An 18803-nucleotide genomic window follows, 5' to 3' on the forward strand; every position below is an offset into this window, starting at 1 on the left:
ATAAGGAGTAAAAAATTGCTATCAAGAAAACCTTTGCATTTCCAAAAAGGGCACAAGATAAGCTGTTGAGGAGCAGTGGTTATTTGCACATCTCTGAATTCCGGGGTGACCATAGTAGCACGTGAATTACAGGGAATTTCTCAAATAGATGTCTTTTTTACACACACTCCTATATTTGGAAGGAAAAAATGTAGAGAAAGACAAGGGGCAATAGTACTTGTTTTGCTAATCTATGTTCCCCCAAGTCTCCCGATAAAAATGGTACCTCACTTGTGTGGGTAGGCCTAGCGCCCGCGACAGGATATGCCCCAAAACACAACGTGGACATATCACAGAAAACAGAGCTGTTTTTAGCAAAGTGACTACCTGTAGATTTTGGCCTCTAGCTCAGCCGCCACCTAGGGAAACCTACCAAACCTGTACATTTCTGAAAACTAGAGACCTAGGGGAATCCAAGGAGGGGTGACTGGCGGGGCTCGGACCTGGTTCTATTACCCAGAATCCTTTGCAAACCTCAAAATTTGGCTAAAAAAACACATGTTCCTCACATTTCTGTGGCAGAAAGTTCTGGAATCTGAGAGGAGCCACAAATTTCCTTCCACCCAGCGTTCCCCCACGTCTCCCGATAAAAATGATACCTCACTTGCGTGGGTAGGCCTAGCGCCCGCGACAGGATATGCCCCAAAACACAACGTGGACATATCACAGAAAACAGAGCTGTTTTTAGCAAAGTGACTACCTGTAGATTTTGGCCTGTAGCTCAGCCGCCACCTAGGGAAACCTACCAAACCTGTACATTTCTGAAAACTAGAGACCTAGGGGAATCCAAGGAGGGGTGACTGGCGGGGCTCGGACCTGGTTCTGTTACCCAGAATCCTTTGCAAACCTCAAAAATTGGCTAAAAAAACACATGTTCCTCACATTTCTGTGGCAGAAAGTTCTGGAATCTGAGAGGAGCCACAAATTTCCTTCCACCCAGCGTTCCCCCATGTCTCCCGATAAAAATGATACCTCACTTGCGTGGGTAGGCCTAGCGCCCGCGACAGGATATGCCCCAAAACACAACGTGGACATATCACAGAAAACAGAGCTGTTTTTAGCAAAGTGACTACCTGTAGATTTTGGCCTGTAGCTCAGCCGCCACCTAGGGAAACCAAACCTGTACATTTCTGAAAACTAGAGACCTAGGGGAATCCAAGGAGGGGTGACTGGCGGGGCTCGGACCTGGTTCTGTTACCCAGAATCCTTTGCAAACCTCAAAATTTGGCTAAAAAAACACATGTTCCTCACATTTCTGTGGCAGAAAGTTCTGGAATCTGAGAGGAGCCACAAATTTCCTTCCACCCAGCGTTCCCCCACGTCTCCCGATAAAAATGATACCTCACTTGCGTGGGTAGGCCTAGCGCCCGCGACAGGATATGCCCCAAAACACAACGTGGACATATCACAGAAAACAGAGCTGTTTTTAGCAAAGTGACTACCTGTAGATTTTGGCCTGTTGCTCAGCCGCCACCTAGGGAAACCTACCAAACCTGTACATTTCTGAAAACTAGAGACCTAGGGGAATCCAAGGAGGGGTGACTGGCGGGGCTCGGACCTGGTTCTGTTACCCAGAATCCTTTGCAAACCTCATAAATTGGCTAAAAAAACACATATTCCTCACATTTCTGTGGCAGAAAGTTCTGGAATCTGAGAGGAGCCACAAATTTCCTTCCACCCAGCGTTCCCCCACGTCTCCCGATAAAAATGATACCTCACTTGCGTGGGTAGGCCTAGCGCCCGCGACAGGATATGCCCCAAAACACAACGTGGACATATCACAGAAAACAGAGCTGTTTTTAGCAAAGTGACTACCTGTAGATTTTGGCCTGTAGCTCAGCCGCCACCTAGGGAAACCTACCAAACCTGTACATTTCTGAAAACTAGAGACCTAGGGGAATCCAAGGAGGGGTGACTGGCGGGGCTCGGACCTGGTTCTGTTACCCAGAATCCTTTGCAAACCTCAAAAATTGGCTAAAAAAACACATGTTCCTCACATTTCTGTGGCAGAAAGTTCTGGAATCTGAGAGGAGCCACAAATTTCCTTCCACCCAGCGTTGCCCCACGTCTCCCGATAAAAATGATACCTCACTTGCGTGGGTAGGCCTAGCGCCCGCGACAGGATATGCCCCAAAACACAACGTGGACATATCACAGAAAACAGAGCTGTTTTTAGCAAAGTGACTACCTGTAGATTTTGGCCTGTAGCTCAGCCGCCACCTAGGGAAACCTACCAAACCTGTACATTTCTGAAAACTAGAGACCTAGGGGAATCCAAGGAGGGGTGACTGGCGGGGCTCGGACCTGGTTCTGTTACCCAGAATCCTTTGCAAACCTCAAAAATTGGCTAAAAAAACACATGTTCCTCACATTTCTGTGGCAGAAAGTTCTGGAATCTGAGAGGAGCCACAAATTTCCTTCCACCCAGCGTTCCCCCACGTCTCCCGATAAAAATGATACCTCACTTGCGTGGGTAGGCCTAGCGCCCGCGACAGGATATGCCCCAAAACACAACGTGGACATATCACAGAAAACAGAGCTGTTTTTAGCAAAGTGACTACCTGTAGATTTTGGCCTGTAGCTCAGCCGCCACCTAGGGAAACCTACCAAACCTGTACATTTCTGAAAACTAGAGACCTAGGGGAATCCAAGGAGGGGTGACTGGTGGGGCTCGGACCTGGTTCTGTTACCCAGAATCCTTTGCAAACCTCAAAAATTGGCTAAAAAAACACATGTTCCTCACATTTCTGTGGCAGAAAGTTCTGGAATCTGAGAGGAGCCACAAATTTCCTTCCACCCAGCGTTCCCCCACGTCTCCCGATAAAAATGATACCTCACTTGCGTGGGTAGGCCTAGCGCCCGCGACAGGATATGCCCCAAAACACAACGTGGACATATCACAGAAAACAGAGCTGTTTTTAGCAAAGTGACTACCTGTAGATTTTGGCCTGTAGCTCAGCCGCCACCTAGGGAAACCTACCAAACCTGTACATTTCTGAAAACTAGAGACCTAGGGGAATCCAAGGAGGGGTGACTGGCGGGGCTCGGACCTGGTTCTGTTACCCAGAATCCTTTGCAAACCTCAAAAATTGGCTAAAAAAACACATGTTCCTCACATTTCTGTGGCAGAAAGTTCTGGAATCTGAGAGGAGCCACAAATTTCCTTCCACCCAGCGTTCCCCCACGTCTCCCGATAAAAATGATACCTCACTTGCGTGGGTAGGCCTAGCGCCCGCGACAGGATATGCCCCAAAACACAACGTGGACATATCACAGAAAACAGAGCTGTTTTAGGCAAAGTGACTACCTGTAGATTTTGGCCTGTAGCTCAGCCGCCACCTAGGGAAACCTACCAAACCTGTACATTTCTGAAAACTAGAGACCTAGGGGAATCCAAGGAGGGGTGACTGGCGGGGCTCGGACCTGGTTCTGTTACCCAGAATCCTTTGCAAACCTCAAAAATTGGCTAAAAAAACACATGTTCCTCACATTTCTGTGGCAGAAAGTTCTGGAATCTGAGAGGAGCCACAAATTTCCTTCCACCCAGCGTTCCCCCACGTCTCCCGATAAAAATGATACCTCACTTGCGTGGGTAGGCCTAGCGCCCGCGACAGGATATGCCCCAAAACACAACGTGGACATATCACAGAAAACAGAGCTGTTTTTAGCAAAGTGACTACCTGTAGATTTTGGCCTGTAGCTCAGCCGCCACCTAGGGAAACCTACCAAACCTGTACATTTCTGAAAACTAGAGACCTAGGGGAATCCAAGGAGGGGTGACTGGCGGGGCTCGGACCTGGTTCTGTTACCCAGAATCCTTTGCAAACCTCAAAAATTGGCTAAAAAAACACATGTTCCTCACATTTCTGTGGCAGAAAGTTCTGGAATCTGAGAGGAGCCACAAATTTCCTTCCACCCAGCGTTCCCCCACGTCTCCCGATAAAAATGATACCTCACTTGCGTGGGTAGGCCTAGCGCCCGCGACAGGATATGCCCCAAAACACAACGTGGACATATCACAGAAAACAGAGCTGTTTTTAGCAAAGTGACTACCTGTAGATTTTGGCCTGTAGCTCAGCCGCCACCTAGGGAAACCTACCAAACCTGTACATTTCTGAAAACTAGAGACCTAGGGGAATCCAAGGAAGGGTGACTGGTGGGGCTCGGACCTGGTTCTGTTACCCAGAATCCTTTGCAAACCTCAAAAATTGGCTAAAAAAACACATGTTCCTCACATTTCTGTGGCAGAAAGTTCTGGAATCTGAGAGGAGCCACAAATTTCCTTCCACCCAGCGTTCCCCCACGTCTCCTGATAAAAATGATACCTCACTTGCGTGGGTAGGCCTAGCGCCCGCGACAGGATATGCCCCAAAACACAACGTGGACATATCACAGAAAACAGAGCTGTTTTTAGCAAAGTGACTACCTGTAGATTTTGGCCTGTAGCTCAGCCGCCACCTAGGGAAACCTACCAAACCTGTACATTTCTGAAAACTAGAGACCTAGGGGAATCCAAGGAGGGGTGACTAGCGGGGCTCGGACCTGGTTCTGTTACCCAGAATCCTTTGCAAACCTCAAAAATTGGCTAAAAAAACACATGTTCCTCACATTTCTGTGGCAGAAAGTTCTGGAATCTGAGAGGAGCCACAAATTTCCTTCCACCCAGCGTTCCCCCACGTCTCCCGATAAAAATGATACCTCACTTGCGTGGGTAGGCCTAGCGCCCGCGACAGGATATGCCCCAAAACACAACGTGGACATATCACAGAAAACAGAGCTGTTTTTAGCAAAGTGACTACCTGTAGATTTTGGCCTGTAGCTCAGCCGCCACCTAGGGAAACCTACCAAACCTGTACATTTCTGAAAACTAGAGACCTAGGGGAATCCAAGGAGGGGTGACTGGCGGGGCTCGGACCTGGTTCTGTTACCCAGAATCCTTTGCAAACCTCAAAAAAGTGGCTAAAAAAACACATGTTCCTCACATTTCTGTGGCAGAAAGTTCTGGAATCTTAGAGGAGCCACAAATTTCCTTCCACCCAGCGTTCCCCCTCGTCTCCCGATAAAAATGATACCTCACTTGCGTGGGTAGGCCTAGCGCCCGCGACAGGATATGCCCCAAAACACAACGTGGACATGTCACAGAAAACAGAGCTGTTTTTAGCAAAGTGACTACCTGTAGATTTTGGCCTGTAGCTCAGCCGCCACCTAGGGAAACCTACCAAACCTGTACATTTCTGAAAACTAGAGACCTAGGGGAATCCAAGGAGGGGTGACTGGCGGGGCTCGGACCTGGTTCTGTTACCCAGAATCCTTTGCAAACCTCAAAAATTGGCTAAAAAAACACATGTTCCTCACATTTCTGTGGCAGAAAGTTCTGGAATCTGAGAGGAGCCACAAATTTCCTTCCACCCAGCGTTCCCCCACGTCTCCCGATAAAAATGATACCTCACTTGCGTGGGTAGGCCTAGCGCCCGCGACAGGATATGCCCCAAAACACAACGTGGACATATCACAGAAAACAGAGCTGTTTTTAGCAAAGTGACTACCTGTAGATTTTGGCCTGTAGCTCAGCCGCCACCTAGGGAAACCTACCAAACCTGTACATTTCTGAAAACTAGAGACCTAGGGGAATCCAAGGAGGGGTGACTGGCGGGGCTCGGACCTGGTTCTGTTACCCAGAATCCTTTGCAAACCTCAAAAATTGGCTAAAAAAACACATGTTCCTCACATTTCTGTGGCAGAAAGTTCTGGAATCTGAGAGGAGCCACAAATTTCCTTCCACCCAGCGTTCCCCCATGTCTCCCGATAAAAATGATACCTCACTTGCGTGGGTAGGCCTAGCGCCCGCGACAGGACATGCCCCAAAACACAACGTGGACATATCACAGAAAACAGAGCTGTTTTTAGCAAAGTGACTACCTGTAGATTTTGGCCTGTAGCTCAGCCGCCACCTAGGGAAACCTACCAAACCTGTACATTTCTGAAAACTAGAGACCTAGGGGAATCCAAGGAGGGGTGACTGGCGGGGCTCGGACCTGGTTCTGTTACCCAGAATCCTTTGCAAACCTCAAAATTTGGCTAAAAAAACACATGTTCCTCACATTTCTGTGGCAGAAAGTTCTGGAATCTGAGAGGAGCCACAAATTTCCTTCCACCCAGCGTTCCCCCACGTCTCCCGATAAAAATGATACCTCACTTGCGTGGGTAGGCCTAGCGCCCGCGACAGGATATGCCCCAAAACACAACGTGGACATATCACAGAAAACAGAGCTGTTTTTAGCAAAGTGACTACCTGTAGATTTTGGCCTGTAGCTCAGCCGCCACCTAGGGAAACCTACCAAACCTGTACATTTCTGAAAACTAGAGACCTAGGGGAATCCAAGGAGGGGTGACTGGCGGGGCTCGGACCTGGTTCTGTTACCCAGAATCCTTTGCAAACCTCAAAAATTGGCTAAAAAAACACATGTTCCTCACATTTCTGTGGCAGAAAGTTCTGGAATCTGAGAGGAGCCACAAATTTCCTTCCACCCAGCGTTCCCCCACGTCTCCCGATAAAAATGATACCTCACTTGCGTGGGTAGGCCTAGCGCCCGCGACAGGATATGCCCCAAAACACAACGTGGACATATCACAGAAAACAGAGCTGTTTTAGGCAAAGTGACTACCTGTAGATTTTGGCCTGTAGCTCAGCCGCCACCTAGGGAAACCTACCAAACCTGTACATTTCTGAAAACTAGAGACCTAGGGGAATCCAAGGAGGGGTGACTGGCGGGGCTCGGACCTGGTTCTGTTACCCAGAATCCTTTGCAAACCTCAAAAATTGGCTAAAAAAACACATGTTCCTCACATTTCTGTGGCAGAAAGTTCTGGAATCTGAGAGGAGCCACAAATTTCCTTCCACCCAGCGTTCCCCCACGTCTCCCGATAAAAATGATACCTCACTTGCGTGGGTAGGCCTAGCGCCCGCGACAGGATATGCCCCAAAACACAACGTGGACATATCACAGAAAACAGAGCTGTTTTTAGCAAAGTGACTACCTGTAGATTTTGGCCTGTAGCTCAGCCGCCACCTAGGGAAACCTACCAAACCTGTACATTTCTGAAAACTAGAGACCTAGGGGAATCCAAGGAGGGGTGACTGGCGGGGCTCGGACCTGGTTCTGTTACCCAGAATCCTTTGCAAACCTCAAAAATTGGCTAAAAAAACACATGTTCCTCACATTTCTGTGGCAGAAAGTTCTGGAATCTGAGAGGAGCCACAAATTTCCTTCCACCCAGCGTTCCCCCACGTCTCCCGATAAAAATGATACCTCACTTGCGTGGGTAGGCCTAGCGCCCGCGACAGGATATGCCCCAAAACACAACGTGGACATATCACAGAAAACAGAGCTGTTTTTAGCAAAGTGACTACCTGTAGATTTTGGCCTGTAGCTCAGCCGCCACCTAGGGAAACCTACCAAACCTGTACATTTCTGAAAACTAGAGACCTAGGGGAATCCAAGGAAGGGTGACTGGTGGGGCTCGGACCTGGTTCTGTTACCCAGAATCCTTTGCAAACCTCAAAAATTGGCTAAAAAAACACATGTTCCTCACATTTCTGTGGCAGAAAGTTCTGGAATCTGAGAGGAGCCACAAATTTCCTTCCACCCAGCGTTCCCCCACGTCTCCTGATAAAAATGATACCTCACTTGCGTGGGTAGGCCTAGCGCCCGCGACAGGATATGCCCCAAAACACAACGTGGACATATCACAGAAAACAGAGCTGTTTTTAGCAAAGTGACTACCTGTAGATTTTGGCCTGTAGCTCAGCCGCCACCTAGGGAAACCTACCAAACCTGTACATTTCTGAAAACTAGAGACCTAGGGGAATCCAAGGAGGGGTGACTAGCGGGGCTCGGACCTGGTTCTGTTACCCAGAATCCTTTGCAAACCTCAAAAATTGGCTAAAAAAACACATGTTCCTCACATTTCTGTGGCAGAAAGTTCTGGAATCTGAGAGGAGCCACAAATTTCCTTCCACCCAGCGTTCCCCCACGTCTCCCGATAAAAATGATACCTCACTTGCGTGGGTAGGCCTAGCGCCCGCGACAGGATATGCCCCAAAACACAACGTGGACATATCACAGAAAACAGAGCTGTTTTTAGCAAAGTGACTACCTGTAGATTTTGGCCTGTAGCTCAGCCGCCACCTAGGGAAACCTACCAAACCTGTACATTTCTGAAAACTAGAGACCTAGGGGAATCCAAGGAGGGGTGACTGGCGGGGCTCGGACCTGGTTCTGTTACCCAGAATCCTTTGCAAACCTCAAAAATTGGCTAAAAAAACACATGTTCCTCACATTTCTGTGGCAGAAAGTTCTGGAATCTTAGAGGAGCCACAAATTTCCTTCCACCCAGCGTTCCCCCTCGTCTCCCGATAAAAATGATACCTCACTTGCGTGGGTAGGCCTAGCGCCCGCGACAGGATATGCCCCAAAACACAACGTGGACATGTCACAGAAAACAGAGCTGTTTTTAGCAAAGTGACTACCTGTAGATTTTGGCCTGTAGCTCAGCCGCCACCTAGGGAAACCTACCAAACCTGTACATTTCTGAAAACTAGAGACCTAGGGGAATCCAAGGAGGGGTGACTGGCGGGGCTCGGACCTGGTTCTGTTACCCAGAATCCTTTGCAAACCTCAAAAATTGGCTAAAAAAACACATGTTCCTCACATTTCTGTGGCAGAAAGTTCTGGAATCTGAGAGGAGCCACAAATTTCCTTCCACCCAGCGTTCCCCCACGTCTCCCGATAAAAATGATACCTCACTTGCGTGGGTAGGCCTAGCGCCCGCGACAGGATATGCCCCAAAACACAACGTGGACATATCACAGAAAACAGAGCTGTTTTTAGCAAAGTGACTACCTGTAGATTTTGGCCTGTAGCTCAGCCGCCACCTAGGGAAACCTACCAAACCTGTACATTTCTGAAAACTAGAGACCTAGGGGAATCCAAGGAGGGGTGACTGGCGGGGCTCGGACCTGGTTCTGTTACCCAGAATCCTTTGCAAACCTCAAAAATTGGCTAAAAAAACACATGTTCCTCACATTTCTGTGGCAGAAAGTTCTGGAATCTGAGAGGAGCCACAAATTTCCTTCCACCCAGCGTTCCCCCATGTCTCCCGATAAAAATGATACCTCACTTGCGTGGGTAGGCCTAGCGCCCGCGACAGGACATGCCCCAAAACACAACGTGGACATATCACAGAAAACAGAGCTGTTTTTAGCAAAGTGACTACCTGTAGATTTTGGCCTGTAGCTCAGCCGCCACCTAGGGAAACCTACCAAACCTGTACATTTCTGAAAACTAGAGACCTAGGGGAATCCAAGGAGGGGTGACTGGCGGGGCTCGGACCTGGTTCTGTTACCCAGAATCCTTTGCAAACCTCAAAAATTGGCTAAAAAAACACATGTTCCTCACATTTCTGTGGCAGAAAGTTCTGGAATCTGAGAGGAGCCACAAATTTCCTTCCACCCAGCGTTCCCCCACGTCTCCCGATAAAAATGATACCTCACTTGCGTGGGTAGGCCTAGCGCCCGCGACAGGATATGCCCCAAAACACAACGTGGACATATCACAGAAAACAGAGCTGTTTTTAGCAAAGTGACTACCTGTAGATTTTGGCCTGTAGCTCAGCCGCCACCTAGGGAAACCTACCAAACCTGTACATTTCTGAAAACTAGAGACCTAGGGGAATCCAAGGAGGGGTGACTGGCGGGGCTCGGACCTGGTTCTGTTACCCAGAATCCTTTGCAAACCTCAAAAATTGGCTAAAAAAACACATGTTCCTCACATTTCTGTGGCAGAAAGTTCTGGAATCTGAGAGGAGCCACAAATTTCCTTCCACCCAGCGTTCCCCCACGTCTCCCGATAAAAATGATACCTCACTTGCGTGGGTAGGCCTAGCGCCCGCGACAGGATATGCCCCAAAACACAACGTGGACATATCACAGAAAACAGAGCTGTTTTTAGCAAAGTGACTACCTGTAGATTTTGGCCTGTAGCTTAGCCGCCACCTAGGGAAACCTACCAAACCTGTACATTTCTGAAAACTAGAGACCTAGGGGAATCCAAGGAGGGGTGACTGGCGGGGCTCGGACCTGGTTCTGTTACCCAGAATCCTTTGCAAACCTCAAAAATTGGCTAAAAAAACACATGTTCCTCACATTTCTGTGGCAGAAAGTTCTGGAATCTGAGAGGAGCCACAAATTTCCTTCCACCCAGCGTTCCCCCACGTCTCCCGATAAAAATGATACCTCACTTGCGTGGGTAGGCCTAGCGCCCGCGACAGGATATGCCCCAAAACACAACGTGGACATATCACAGAAAACAGAGCTGTTTTTAGCAAAGTGACTACCTGTAGATTTTGGCCTGTAGCTCAGCCGCCACCTAGGGAAACCTACCAAACCTGTACATTTCTGAAAACTAGAGACCTAGGGGAATCCAAGGAGGGGTGACTGGCGGGGCTCGGACCTGGTTCTGTTACCCAGAATCCTTTGCAAACCTAAAAAATTGGCTAAAAAAACACATGTTCCTCACATTTCTGTGGCAGAAAGTTCTGGAATCTGAGAGGAGCCACAAATTTCCTTCTACCCAGCGTTCCCCCACGTCTCCCGATAAAAATGATACCTCACTTGCGTGGGTAGGCCTAGCGCCCGCGACAGGATATGCCCCAAAACACAACGTGGACATATCACAGAAAACAGAGCTGTTTTTAGCAAAGTGACTACCTGTAGATTTTGGCCTGTAGCTCAGCCGCCACCTAGGGAAACCTACCAAACCTGTACATTTCTGAAAACTAGAGACCTAGGGGAATCCAAGGAGGGGTGACTGGCGGGGCTCGGACCTGGTTCTGTTACCCAGAATCCTTTGCAAACCTCAAAAATTGGCTAAAAAAACACATGTTCCTCACATTTCTGTGGCAGAAAGTTCTGGAATCTGAGAGGAGCCACAAATTTCCTTCCACCCAGCGTTCCCCCACGTCTCCCGATAAAAATGATACCTCACTTGCGTGGGTAGGCCTAGCGCCCGCGACAGGATATGCCCCAAAACACAACGTGGACATATCACAGAAAACAGAGCTGTTTTTAGCAAAGTGACTACCTGTAGATTTTGGCCTGTAGCTCAGCCGCCACCTAGGGAAACCTACCAAACCTGTACATTTCTGAAAACTAGAGACCTAGGGGAATCCAAGGAGGGGTGACTGGCGGGGCTCGGACCTGGTTCTGTTACCCAGAATCCTTTGCAAACCTCAAAAATTGGCTAAAAAAACACATGTTCCTCACATTTCTGTGGCAGAAAGTTCTGGAATCTGAGAGGAGCCACAAATTTCCTTCCACCCAGCGTTCCCCCACGTCTCCCGATAAAAATGATACCTCACTTGCGTGGGTAGGCCTAGCGCCCGCGACAGGATATGCCCCAAAACACAACGTGGACATATCACAGAAAACAGAGCTGTTTTTAGCAAAGTGACTACCTGTAGATTTTGGCCTGTAGCTCAGCCGCCACCTAGGGAAACCTACCAAACCTGTACATTTCTGAAAACTAGAGACCTAGGGGAATCCAAGGAGGGGTGACTGGCGGGGCTCGGACCTGGTTCTGTTACCCAGAATCCTTTGCAAACCTCAAAAATTGGCTAAAAAAACACATGTTCCTCACATTTCTGTGGCAGAAAGTTCTGGAATCTGAGAGGAGCCACAAATTTCCTTCCACCCAGCGTTCCCCCACGTCTCCCGATAAACATGATACCTCACTTGCGTGGGTAGGCCTAGCGCCCGCGACAGGATATGCCCCAAAACACAACGTGGACATATCACAGAAAACAGAGTTGTTTTTAGCAAAGTGACTACCTGTAGATTTTGGCCTGTAGCTCAGCCGCCACCTAGGGAAACCTACCACACCTGTACATTTCTGAAAACTAGAGACCTAGGGGAATCCAAGGAGGGGTGACTGGCGGGGCTCGGACCTGGTTCTGTTACCCAGAATCCTTTGCAAACCTCAAAAATTGGCTAAAAAAACACATGTTCCTCACATTTCTGTGGCACAAAGTTCTGGAATCTGAGAGGAGCCACAAATTTCCTTCCACCCAGCGTTCCCCCACGTCTCCCGATAAAAATGATACCTCACTTGCGTGGGTAGGCCTAGCGCCTGCGACAGGATATGCCCCAAAACACAACGTGGACATTTCACAGAAAACAGAGCTGTTTTTAGCAAAGTGACTACCTGTAGATTTTGGCCTGTAGCTCAGCCGCCACCTAGGGAAACCTACCAAACCTGTACATTTCTGAAAACTAGAGACCTAGGGGAATCCAAGGAGGGGTGACTGGCGGGGCTCGGACCTGGTTCTGTTACCCAGAATCCTTTGCAAACCTCAAAAATTGGCTAAAAAAACACATGTTCCTCACATTTCTGTGGCAGAAAGTTCTGGAATCTGAGAGGAGCCACAAATTTCCTTCCACCCAGCGTTCCCCCACGTCTCCCGATAAAAATGATACCTCACTTGCGTGGGTAGGCCTAGCGCCCGCGACAGGATATGCCCCAAAACACAACGTGGACATATCACAGAAAACAGAGCTGTTTTTAGCAAAGTGACTACCTGTAGATTTTGGCCTGTAGCTCAGCCGCCACCTAGGGAAACCTACCAAACCTGTACATTTCTGAAAACTAGAGACCTAGGGGAATCCAAGGAGGGGTGACTGGCGGGGCTCGGACCTGGTTCTGTTACCCAGAATCCTTTGCAAACCTCAAAAATTGGCTAAAAAAACACATGTTCCTCACATTTCTGTGGCAGAAAGTTCTGGAATCTGAGAGGAGCCACAAATTTCCTTCCACCCAGCGTTCCCCCACGTCTCCCGATAAAAATGATACCTCACTTGCGTGGGTAGGCCTAGCGCCCGCGACAGGATATGCCCCAAAACACAACGTGGACATATCACAGAAAACAGAGCTGTTTTTAGCAAAGTGACTACCTGTAGATTTTGGCCTGTAGCTCAGCCGCCACCTAGGGAAACCTACCAAACCTGTACATTTCTGAAAACTAGAGACCTAGGGGAATCCAAGGAGGGGTGACTGGCGGGGCTCGGACCTGGTTCTGTTACCCAGAATCCTTTGCAAACCTCAAAAATTGGCTAAAAAAACACATGTTCCTCATATTTCTGTGGCAGAAAGTTCTGGAATCTGAGAGGAGCCACAAATTTCCTTCCACCCAGCGTTCCCCCAAGTCTCCCGATAAAAATGATACCTCACTTGTGTGGGTGGGCCAGGTGCCTCCAACAGAATAAGGCCCAAAACTTGTAGAGATACAGGGGATAGCACTGCGAGTTTATAAGGACATATTATTTTATACATCTTTAGACTGACTCTGCTTTGGGGACCCACATACGTGAGGTGTCATTTTATTTGGGAGACTGAGGGGAACACTGGGGAGTAGGAATTTTGTGCTGGAGTGGTGATCGTACGAAGAAAAGTCAGGAAAATATGCTTTTTTTAAGCACATTTTGAGGTTAACAGAGGAGTCTGGGTAAGAAAATGTTGGGGGATCCACGCAAGCCACACCTCCCTGGACTCCTTGGGGTGTCTAGTTTAAAAAAATGTCTGGGTTTGGTAGGTTTCCCTAGATGAAGGCCGCACACAGGACCAAAAACATAGGTGCCCTCTCCCCCCCCAAACACAGGTAGTTTTGTAATATATCGTTTTGATGTGCCCACATACGTCCGTGATGTGCCAAACACTAAAATTTTGAAAAGAAACACACTTAGGTTATGTGAAAAAGACTCCTCACCCACCAACCAAGTTGGTGGCATGCTTCATCATCGGGGTCCCACCTGAGGCACCTAGCGTGTCATAGGTGTGCTGCGACGCCTGATTACAGCGGAGCAGGTTTGGTCATTTTTACCACACATACTGGTTGGATTTGGCACGAGGGTGAGTGATGGTTCAGTGGATCAAATTTTACTAACAAGAGCTTTCACAAAAATGAAAAGCACTGTTAGTAACTGAAAGGCAAAAAACTGAACCAATGACTCACAGCTCGTGAGCTGTAAAGCCGCGACAAGGCACCAACCGCTTTACAGTCCATTCACACAACTTTCATACATGACACACACAAGGCCATTCACACCGCCAGCCACGGGCCCAGCACATTACAACACTCACATCGACAGACAGCGCCACTCAAGGGCCCATCACTTACATACGCCCACATGCCTGATACAACAATCACACCAGCTGATGGGAGTGTGTGGACTGGTGTTTGGCTGGCAGTGTGTTGCAGTAGCCAACATCAAGTCAATATGTACAGTCTCAGCCAAGCCCCACTCCACACACAATGGCATCATATATATATATTTTTTTTAAACAGAGGAACCCCTAACTAAGTAGAAAGAATTACAAAACAACAAACACAAAAGCTCTAACTAAGAACATGACAGAAATGCTAACCATGAAACTAAACACATGAAAATACAAACCAGACATGAGTTTACACTCATGGTTGTTCCCAGAAATTCTTCTGGGTGTGGTAATTCTTAAAACAAGCACCGACACACAGCCCAGGCTTTGAAGGACAATCTGGGCAGTACATTCGAGACTCCCTCCGGATACCTCTTCGAAAACACACTCTACATTTCTTAGCTGGAAAGTCTTTTTTGGGTGTGGGAGGAATGTGCTCAGCAAAGTGGCGATCTTTCAATCTAGCCACATCCTCCACCACTGCTTCTCTAGGAACTCTGGCCTGTTCCACCACAATAAGGCTCTCTATCACTGACTCCTGAAATTTCACAAATGTCATCTTTGAGTCTGGAGACCTATCCCTAAACACAATAAAAGCATTGAAGGTTGCTAAGTGGAAGAGGTGAAGTGCTAACTTCTTATACCAAACATAAGACTTACGAATAGCAGTATAAGGTTCCAACCTCTGGTCAACTCTATCTACACCTCCCATGTGCTTATTATAATCTAAAATGCACACAGGTTTGCGCACTTCAGCAACCTGGCCCCAAACAGTCACAGGGGAAGTACTCTCATCATGGATGGTACTTAGCATGTAGACATCCCTCTTGTCTGAAAATTTCAAAGCTAGCAGCTCCTCGTTCCGCAAGGCACAGCACTGTCCCCTCTCAAGTTTTTTACAGACAAGCTCCCTTGGATAGCCTTTCCGGTTAGAACGGATTGTGCCACAAGCAACTGTGTCCACTCTAAACAATTCCTTGAACAACTGCACACCAGTGTAGAAGTTGTCTACATACAAATGGTGACCTTTGTTGAACAGTCGTCTACCAAGATCCCACACAATTTTCTCAGTAACTCCAAAAGTGGGAGGACAACCAGGGGGGTCAATATTGGAATCCCTACCAGTGTACACACGGAAACTATACACATATCCTGTCCTACTTTCAGACAGCATATACAATTTAATTCCATATCGTGCCCTTTTGCTAGGAATGTACTGCCTAAAAACCAAACGACCCTTGAAGAGGACCAAAGACTCGTCCACACTTAACTCTTTGCCTGGAACATAGACCTCCGAAAACCGATCTACAAAATGATCAAGGACAGGCCTAATCTTAAAAAGACGGTCAGAATCTGTGTGATCTCGTGGCAAGGCTAATGCATTGTCAACAAAATGCAGCATCCTAAGAAGAAGCAAATACCGATTACGACTCATGGTAGCTGGAAATATAGCTGTTGCCATCAAGGGACTAGTAGACCAATAAGAAGCCAGTGACGGCTTCCTTATCAACCCCATCAAAAAAGTCAAACCCAAAAACTTTTTTATCTCCTCCAAATTTGTGGGAATCCACTGGGCAGCTCTAGAGTGTGGCCTAAGTCTAGCAGCGTTGTCCCTCAAATGCTGCTCCGCATACAAATTAGTCTGCTCAACAATCTCTTCCAAAAACACATCATCCATGAATAACTCAAAGAAATTGATAGGCATAAAGTTCTCTGTATTGGCGTTACACCCCGGGAGACCAGTATAGGCAGGCAATCCTGGCTGCTCCATGTTTGGGGCAACCCAGACATCAGGTCTTATAACGGGAAACCTTTCAGCCCCAGGTTGCTGCACTATTGGCACATCAATGTCCTCCTCTAAAACAGAACCTTCATCTGCACTGAGAATGGCTTCATCATCAGAAGATTCCCCTCCAACAGAAACATCACTGCCAGAATCTCTGACTTCCTCCTCTGCCTCAGATGCAGAGTCCGTCTCATAGTCATGATCAGACTGTGACTCAAAAAGCATACCAACCACCTGCTGAGCGGTCATCCTGCGGCTAGCCATGATCTCTCCTGCTAAAATTAACTGGACAAATTCACCACCAACAACCAGCACTGTGTAAGACAAGTAACAAAGTGTAGCTTTGTTAGTAAGAGTTACAAACTCAAAAACTATACCGCTCACTTGCCTGAAAAAGCTTGATTCACCAGCAACTACACAGCAATCACCAATGATATCCCACTAAAAAGAAAGAAAGAAAGGCAAATTAGAAATAAGACAAAACAAATATCATTGTGCACAAACCTAAGGACAATTTCACACACAATCCTGCATTTAGTACACCCCCTACAAACATGTCATTCATGCATGGCAACAATACTCCTTTGGAGTAAATTGTTTTTACTTACCTAAAACATGCAACTGTGCAAACTGCAGGTCAACCACCGCCAAAACCGCAAGGAGCCACAGCAAATAAAGCAAAAGCTTTGAACTAGAACAAAAAGGAGGAAACATTTTTTTATCACAAATGCAAAGACTTCTTCAGTTGACAAACACCCCACCATCAAACATTTTAGAAATTGGTGCCTAAGTGGATTCTGTCATAGGGGCAGATGGGCCTACTAAAAAAATAGGCCTGTCTGCCCCAAGGAAGCCAGAAAATACCTTCAGTACTGTGTCCCCATGGAGAGCGACCCTTGCCAAAGGGGACAGCCCTCAAACAAAAAAAAACAAAAAAAACACACACAACACTATCCCTGGTGCCTAAGTGGCTTCTGCCCCCTTGGGGGCAGGTGGGCCTAAGAAAATAGGCCCATCTGCCCCCAGGGGGTGTAGAAATGGCCAACAGGTCAATGCCCCCCTTGGGGGGGGCGCCCCGTGACCAAGGGGACGCCCCCCCACAAAAATAAACAAATAAAAAAAAATCCCTGGCGTTCTAGTGGTTTCTGCCCCCCTTGGGGGCAGATCAGCCTAAAAATAATAGGCTGATCTGTCTCCAAGGGGTGCAGAAATGGCCTGGGTACATGTGCCCCCAAAGTGGGGGGCGACCCTTGCCCAAGCCCCCCCCCATCCACTAACACACACACACACACACACTATCCCTGGTGTCTACGTGGCTTCTGCCCCCCTTGGGGGCAGGTGGGTCTAGAAAAATAGGCCCATCTGCCCCCAGGGGGGGCAGAAATGGCCAACAGGTCAATGCCCCCCTTGGGGGGGCGCCCCGTGCCCAAGGGGACACCCCCCCACAAAAATAAACACATAAAAAAAAATCCCTGGCGTTCTAGTGGTTTCTGCCCCCCTTGGGGGCAGATCAGCCTAAAAATAATAGGCTGATCTGTCTCCAAGGGGTGCAGAAATGGCCTGGGTACATGTGCCCCCAAAGTGGGGGGCGACCCTTGCCCAAGCCCCCCCCCATCCACTAACACACACACACACACACTCACACTATCCCTGGTGTCTACGTGGCTTCTGCCCCCCTTGGGGGCAGGTGGGTCTAGAAAAATAGGCCCATCTGCCCCCAGGGGGGGCAGAAATGGCCAACAGGTCAATGCCCCCCTTGGGGGGGCGCCCCGTGCCCGAGGGGACGCCCCCCCACAAAAATAAACACATAAAAAAAAATCCCTGGCGTTCTAGTGGTTTCTGCCCCCCTTGGGGACAGATCAGCCTAAAAATAATAGGCTGATCTGTCTCCAAGGGGTGCAGAAATGGCCTGGGTACATGTGCCCCCAAAGTGGGGGGCGACCCTTGCCCAAGCCCCCCCCCATCCACTAACACACACACACACACACACTATCCCTGGTGTCTACGTGGCTTCTGCCCCCCTTGGGGGCAGGTGGGTCTAGAAAAATAGGCCCATCTGCCCCCAGGGGGGGCAGAAATGGCCAACAGGTCAATGCCCCCCTTGGGGGGGCGCCCCGTGCCCAAGGGGACGCCACCCCACAAAAATAAACACATAAAAAAAAACCCTGGCGTTCTAGTGGTTTCTGCCCCCCTTGGGGGCAGATCAGCCTAAAAATAATAGGCTGATCTGTCTCCAAGGGGTGCAGAAATGGCCTGGGTACATGTGCCCCCAAAGTGGGGGGCGACCCTTGCCCAAGCCCCCCCCCCATCCACTAACACACACACATACACACACACTATCCCTGGTGTCTATGTGGCTTCTGCCCCCCTTGGGGGCAGGTGGGTCTAGAAAAATAGGCCCATCTGCCCCCAGGGGGGGCAGAAATGGCCAACAGGTCAATGCCCCCCTTGGGGGGGCGCCCCGTGCCCAAGGGGACCCCCCCCCACAAAAATAAACACATAAAAAAAAATCCCTGGCGTTCTAGTGGTTTCTGCCCCCCTTGGGGGCAGATCAGCCTAAAAATAATAGGCTGATCTGTCTCCAAGGGGTGCAGAAATGGCCTGGGTACATGTGCCCCCAAAGTGGGGGGCGACCCTTGCCCAAGCCCCCCCCCATCCACTAACACACACACACACACACACTATCCCTGGTGTCTACGTGGCTTCTGCCC

This window comes from Pleurodeles waltl, chromosome 10, assembly GCF_031143425.1.
Source record: "Pleurodeles waltl isolate 20211129_DDA chromosome 10, aPleWal1.hap1.20221129, whole genome shotgun sequence".
Classification (NCBI taxonomy): Eukaryota; Metazoa; Chordata; class Amphibia; order Caudata; family Salamandridae; genus Pleurodeles; species Pleurodeles waltl.